The sequence below is a fragment of the Echinops telfairi genome, unplaced genomic scaffold (genome assembly GCF_000313985.2).
Source record: "Echinops telfairi isolate 266 unplaced genomic scaffold, ASM31398v2 ScPeMD7_49;HRSCAF=173, whole genome shotgun sequence".
In the NCBI taxonomy this organism is placed as follows: Eukaryota; Metazoa; Chordata; class Mammalia; order Afrosoricida; family Tenrecidae; genus Echinops; species Echinops telfairi.
Genome location: NW_022103947.1, coordinates 1,148,283 through 1,156,034, shown reverse-complemented (window position 1 = coordinate 1,156,034; position 7,752 = coordinate 1,148,283). Strand labels below are relative to the sequence as shown.

At 34.9% G+C, this 7,752-nt stretch overlaps 1 protein-coding gene across 1 annotated transcript in view; it reads right to left on the bottom strand.

The window, feature by feature from the left end:
- Window positions 1-7,752, bottom strand: part of CNTN4 (contactin 4) — a 1,263,733-nt gene that overhangs the window by 1,109,116 nt on the left and 146,865 nt on the right. Inside the window, exon 2 of the mRNA XM_045290662.1 lies at window positions 7,313-7,353. The gene's annotated coding sequence lies outside the window, so the exon portion shown is untranslated. The remainder of the gene's footprint in view (window positions 1-7,312; window positions 7,354-7,752) is intronic.

Below are 7,752 nucleotides of genomic sequence, written 5' to 3'. Positions count from 1 at the left end.
ATAAATATATTTGCATATGTACATGTCTTTATCTAGACCTCTATAAATGTCCTTTGCCTCCCAGCTCTTTCCTCTATTTCCTTTGACTTTCCTCCTGTCCCACTATCATGCTCAATGCTTTCTATAGCAGAAAGAGTGTCCTGGCCTGGCCTCTGTTTACGACTATCTTATATACATAATAGAGTACATGAAAATATAATTTAATACTCAAGGATATTTTTCTTAGCTCTACAATTTCAATTATGTATACTATTATATGTGCATGACTGTATTAGGAGTGTGGAGAAGAATGTAAAATGGAACAGAAAGAAACAATAAATTTGTCAGTGACAGAAAAAAAAGGTAACTGCTCTATCAATGATTTTATTTGCATTAATGAACGCTCTGATCCCACTCACAATAGGTGAACTTAAGAGGGAATCCAATGATTCTTGTAGATCCTAAATACCTTGTGGTAGCTTGAGGGATTAAAAGGAAAAAATGCAAGAAAAAATAGCCTCAGGGAGGAAAAATGGAGACAAACATTTTAGAACTCTTTTGTACTCCCTGGTTCATCCTGAGTGCCCAGGTAGCTAGGTTTCATGTATGTTGATGGGCATTAGCGATCTTCTATTAAGGGTGTCTCTGTTTTTCTGTGTCCTCACTCCTCTGAAGGTCTTTTTTGAGGGTCACAGGCCTACTCCTCACTCCCTCCCTATGTACAGAGGAATAAGACATGAGTAAATGATGAGATGTAGGGCTCATTCATGTATTCTGGTCAGAATGGCTACACTGTTATCAAACAGGAAATGAGGCAAATGTTTGGGAGTAACCCCTAAAAGTGTTTTCAAACCACTACAATATCTCTATAGCTAATGACCTCCTGTATATTATGATGCTGCATTCTGGGTTACAAATGTTATTTTATTTTTAAATTGTGCCCTACATCACAGACCTCAAATTTTAGACTAACAAAAGAGTACTATAAAAATATAAAATCAGATGAGAAAATATTGGATAATTTGAACCATAAATCATGGATAAATCCAAATACTGTATATTATTGCCTCACATAAAGCATCTGACATGGAGTTCAAACAAGATGACATTGGTAACATGAACAGTTCACTGTATGAAACTACAGTGGCTATTATGGCTGGTATTATTTCTAATAATACATCAATATTAAGGAAAGTAATCACAAATGGTCAGAGAAAAAGTATAATACCTTTAGATTTTGATAAAAAACACACATGATCTTTGATAACATAAGTACTACCAATGTAATTCCATTCTAAATAACTATGTGCCTCCTGAAACAAGATACATTTTAAATGTCTCTCACCCAATACCTAAGGACCTGCATACAGATGGATATATTATTTACCTGTTATATTTCTCAGCACTTAGGATCTGTCTTAGAAGCCAAATAAATGAAGCTGTGAAATGATATATTCAATAGAGCAGAACTCAAGAGGATAAGTAAGATCCTTCAGATTGAAGAGATGGAAATAATTCACCTAACCCATTTCAAAAGCAGCACAAATAAATAAATAAATAAATAAATAAATAAAGGTTGGACATCCACCTCCTTGCTTATATGAAGTTTTAATTAAAAACAACAATTAATTCAATAGAACTAAACTGGAGAGCTGGGATACGTATGACCTGTGCCAAAGTAAGGAAGATAGGGAGGAGTGTTGCATACTTAAATCAGGAGGTGCACAAGTCAGCATTCTTCAGTTGTGCTACACTGGAAGGACAGACTGACAAGAGTTACAATGAACAGAGAGTCCAGACTTTAAGACATCTGAGATGTAGAAGTTAAGCTAAGTGGATATTTAAAATAAGTCTGTGTCACCACTCATCTCTCAATTTGTCTCACTGTTGTACTTTGTGTTCCTCTATGATGCTGGGTTTGAGGCCACTGTTATTTGGAATACCAGCTAGATCAACAACAGTGCCTAGATTTCAGCAGAGTTTCCAGACTACTAAATACTAGGCCGGGGATGGGAGTGGGGGGAGAGGGTAGTGGAATGGGGCAGGGAGGGTGGTGCTTGGAAATCTGCTTCTGAAATAAAGTCAAGGAAAACTCCATGCATCACAACAGAAATTGCTTGATGCAATACTAGGAGATGAACTCCTTCTGTTAAAGGCACTAAAATATACAGTAGCTACAAAAATTGACCCAAGTAAACCATATATCTTGCCAGGCCAAGCAATACTAAAAAATAAGATGGAGGCAATGGAAAACATTAATTTATTAGAATAATTATATTTACCAAGTAGTGTAATGCTAGCCTCTAAAAACAAGTACAGGTATTGCTGTAATTCTATGTTCAGATGATTTCAATAATTAACACAAAATATATGCTTTATTATAATTGTCTGGTTTAAACTATTTCCCTTAAAATTTGTTTAGTAGAGATTACTTTCCTTCTTTTGAAGGAAAGTAACACATGTATGTATTGATTGTGTCAAGGTCATATTGAAAACTATGCTTTTCCATAAAAAATATATTCTTCTAATGGCATATAATCAAGTTTGCACTTCATCAGTCATTAGAACTAACTGCAACTACTCAATAGCTATGTTGCAACTGCCAGAAACAAAACAAAACAGAACCAAAAAAACAATAAAACTGATTTCAAACTATTATGGCGTTGATTTGTCTCATAAAACAGAATAACATTCTCTTTTAAGATATGCAAAGAATATTTATTCCCCTTGAATTTATAAATGTTTAAAATATAGTTTTAATATGTATCTACCTGGTTCTACTGTTGTTGTTTTTTAATGTGATTAGTGTCTGAATAAGCTTTGCTTCAGGTTGTCACCATTTTCACAAATTCCACACATAATGACACACCCAAGAGGATAAGTCCCACAGTCTCGCTCCTGGGGGTCTAGCTCAGACAAGTTCACATTTATTCCGAACAAAACGTGCGCAGACATGTCAATGGATGTGGTTAATGGATGGCTGCAAACAGGCTTTCTCAGTAACATCCTTTCCTGAATCTTCTCAGGGTCCAATCAAAATAGTATGTTCCAAGGGAAAGCTTGTGGGGTAGCTAAAGTCAAGGTGGAGAGGGAGTTTAGAATGTTCTGGCAACTAGTTTGGGAAGATTACAAAGGGGTCATTTGGGTAGATTTTTTCAGGGAACATAAGACAATCACAAGGCTCATTATGAAGAAGATTTAAAGAAATTGAAAACTGCAAAGAAATTTCCGCTGAGCATTTTTTAAAAATCAAAACAGTGTACCTGCTTATTTTCCAAGGGTATTGAGGGATGTAGTATGATCATTTCATTTACCCCTTCCACCCTACAGCGCTGGTGCTGCCCCTTCAATCTTCTTTCAATTCCCAAGATTAAACTGTTTGAATCCCTGGAGGACACCCAACATTCTATTTTGGAGTGGTATAAATAAAAGAATGTAGAATCCCTTGCGAAGAGTTAGAGATATAAAAACACTGACATCAAAACTATATGGATCTAGGGAGAGATATGTCAAGAAACAAAGAATTGCTCTATATTTTGATATTTTTGTTTTGTAACCATTTCTAAATATATATATTTAGGTATCTATCACCTTTATATATTTATATATATGTAATTTTTTAATGAATGCCATACTAAACTTTCACATATGGGTTGAAACCATATAAAATTACCACTACTTGATTATTTATCACTCGGATGGCTGGATGGCTTAGTGCTTTTCTGTTACGCAGCAATCTGCAAGTCAGCAATTCATAACTGTCTGATAAAAATGAGACTCTACCCTCATAAACAATTTCAGCCTCAGAAATGTACAAGGGAAGGTTTCCCCTGTCCTAAAGGGTGACTATGAATCAGTATTTATTCAATGGCAGTGAAACAGAGAGAGAGATTAAAACTACTAAAACCACCAATCATTCGAGTGCTAGTGTATTCTTAGCTTGATAATTCTATTTAATCTGGGTCCACGTTCATTTGATAACTGCTGTTGGAATATCTGGAAGACATTAAAATAATGGGGATGAGAACAATGAAAGAACACTCAAGGGAGTATAGGTCTAGTAACCAGCATATATTTCGCCACATCAATCCACTTTAAATAAAATCTAGTAAAATAATGGGAAGAAACCTATTTCCAAAGTGGATCTAATCCCATAATATAAAAAAGGCTTAAAATAACTTTCAAATCCTTAAATTACTACCTTAAATGGCATCAGGAGTTACTATTGTACTAAACAAGTAATACCTTTACTACTCTAAATTCAAACAAGAAAGAAAAATTGAAATTCTAAGATTCTTAAGGTGCTTACAAGAATCAAGTGAATTATGCAAATCTAGAAAAAGAGATCACTATATAAATAGATATTTTAATGGTCTGCAGCCTGCAACCTAACCAGGAAGGGAAATCAGATAAAAGCTAACCTTGAGCTAACAAGGTTATGAAGGGTACTTACAAAATGAGTGCTTTTTGAAAGGAGTCAATTCTGAGTCTCCATATCATGTAGGCAAAAGTGTACAGAGAGGAAAGCTGCCTTTACAGATCATATCATACTGAAAGAAAATTAATTAACTTTCAAAAAGTGAATCTATTGGATCATTCACCCCAAAATAGCTACAGTACTTTAGTAGGGAACTGCAAGAAACTCAAGCCAGACTCCGAAGAGGATGTCATTGCTTATGCCAAGCGCATCTTGCCTCAGAAGCGGGAATAGTAAAATATATTAAATGGTTTTCTGACTATCCAGAGACATTTCACTGTGCAGATCAAAACAAATTATGGATAACATTACAAATAATGAAAATTTCAAAAAGCTTTTTCTCATGCAGAACTTGTATAGAGACGAAGAGATAGTTACTCAAAAGAACAGTTTAAGTTTAGGAAGATGTGTCAAGGTTGTATCCTTTTCACAATATTTATCGAATGTTCATGCTGAGTAAATATTTGAGATGCTGAACTATGTTATAAACATCAGGATTGAAGAAGATTCTAAAAACAATTTGTAATAATACAGAAGGCACAACCTTGCTTCTTTCAAACAAATAAGACTTTAAGTACTCACAAATGAAGATCAAGAATAACAACTATCAGTATGGGTTAGAATCAAACAAAGAAAACAAAAGCTCACAATTCAACTAATAGGCAACATCAAGATCGACAGAGAAAAGATTGAACTTATCAAGGGTTTCAATTTACTGTGATCAGCAATCAACTCCCAGGGAAACAGCAGTCAGGAAGTCAAATGACATATTGCATTGAGTAAGTCCGCTACAAAAGATCTCTTTAATTTGTAAAAAAGTACAGTTGTTACCTTAGAGAGCAAAGTGCGCCTGACCCAAGACAGGGTCTTTTAAATTGCTTCATATATGTGTGAAAGCTGCACAGTGAATAAGAACCGATGCGTTCAAACTATGGTTTTAGCAAAGAATATTGAAAATTCCATAGACTTCCAGAAAAACTGCCTAAATTTGTCTTGGGAAAAGTACAGCCAGAACGCTCCAGGAAACTATCATGGCAAGACTGTTCACACACTTAGTGTGTGTTATCAGGAGGGACCAGTCTCTGGAGAAGGACAGCATGTTTAGTGAAAGAGAGCATCAGCGAAAAAGAGAAAGACCCTCAACCAGACAGAATGCCACGGTGGCTGCAGCGATGGAGCAAACACAGGTACAATTGTAAGGATGGGACAGTAACAGGCAGTGTTTTGTTCCATAGTACTCAGGGTCCCTTTGTGTCTGCAATGGCACCGAACAGCAACACGGTGATGCAGACAGTTTTGGCTAGGCAAGTGGTTTGAACCCACCCAGAGATGCCTTGGGAAAAGGTCTGGCTTTAAAGTTTTAGTTTAAAAACTGAGCTACTGAAGCAGTGTTCTCTGACAAACGTTAGGGTCATCCCTGGGTCAGCATTGACTTAGTGGCAACTGGTTTTATTTATACTAATGTATTATTCCAATTTGTTAATGTAAAAAAAAAAATCTTTCTCCCTTGTTCCCAGAAATATCTGAATTCACAAAGGCCTTACTAATACCCCGTTAATAACCTCTAAAACCTAGCAATTTGAAAGTAACATCAAAGTACTTTAGGGTCAAGGAGGCCTAAAATATCATATGATCCATTCCAGTAATTATACAAATGAGAAAACTGAGTCATTAAGCATGTAAATTGGCAAGATCCCCTGGCTAATGGATAGTTAAGGACACTCTTGAAAATCCCCGGCACAGCTGCTTAACTCAGGATACCGATGTCCTGAGTGCAGTCCATCCATTTTTGCTCTGGGTTGAGTGTTTCTGTGTGTGTCTGTCTGTGGCTTAGAAAGGCATTAGAATACATAGGATTCAATTTTGTATTAATCAATTAATAATACTTAAATGGTTAGTAATCCTATTTAAGTCTAAGACTCTTTCTATAAGTTAAACTGTAATACCACAGGATTATCTGCTACTGGCCAACCCAAAGCAATACAATTATGATCATTAAACATCTAACAACAAACTGATAAAATAAACTGATAATTTTCCTTTACATGATGTACACTACACCAGAAGGGACAAAGATTTGCTCCATGATAAGGAAGTAATGACTTGAATAATCAAAAAGGTGGCTATTGATATTTTTATTCTTAAGTTTCTTATAAATAGAGTCAATTGGAAACTAAATAATCATACAAACTATGTAAATTAGATTGCAAATGCAAATTTTTACATGAGAATTAAACAGTAAAAACATGAATTGTATTAAAAAACAAATACTCAATTCCACAGATATGAGGAAAATTGGTTCCAATCAGTATCAATTAAATTACTTATAGGAGTTCATAAAACATTTTAATGTACAGATAATGAAAAAATTCTACAAGCTGTTTGATGCTCCCATATAGAGCATTAAGGATTCTCAAATTGATAGATCACTCTGCTACTAACTGAAAAGTCAGTGGTTTGAATCTACCAGCCACTCTATATGAGAATAATGTGGCAATCTACTTCCATAAAGGTAGATAGGCTTGGAAATCCTATGGGGCAATTTTACTACATCCTAATGTGTTATTATGGTTCAGAATCTACCAGTTGGCATTATTTCTTCACTCAAAATAAGTAATAACGTAATGGTTAAGCATTTTTGTCGGAACTGAAAGGTTGGTAATTCAATACACCAGTCTTGCCAAGGGAGAAATGGCTTGGGACTTTATTCCTGTAAAGATCACTGCTTAGGCAACCTATCATACAGCGTTGCTTAAATCAAAATTAACCTGACAAAATGCAACAAAATCAATCACATATTATGCACGTGAATTTATTATTTTTACTATATATATATATATTTAAACTCATACATACCGCAATATCTGACTTTCATCTCAAGTTTAATTGCACATTACCTAAAAAGAAAGAAATGGAAAGATTTTAGAATAAAATATAAGCATTTTAAAAAACAGTCCCTAACATTCTAGTAGCGTGATTGATTATTAAAACAGAATTTTCAGTTATTATTGAAAAATTATTCAGAAAAATACTTTACAGTTTCAATAGTAAGTCATGCTCAGAAGGGTTTTCCCACTGAATTACATAAAACTATATTTTAACATGATATTCCTCAATCTGTGTGTGTTAGTGTAGGTACTTTCGAGAAACAAATCCACAGCAACTCATGTATAAGAGAGTTTTATGTAAAGAAAATGTGCATCATGAAAACATCCCAACCCAATGCTGCCCAAGCCCACAAGTCCAACATTAACCCATTAACCCAACACCAGTCCACAAAGTCCTCCACCTCACAA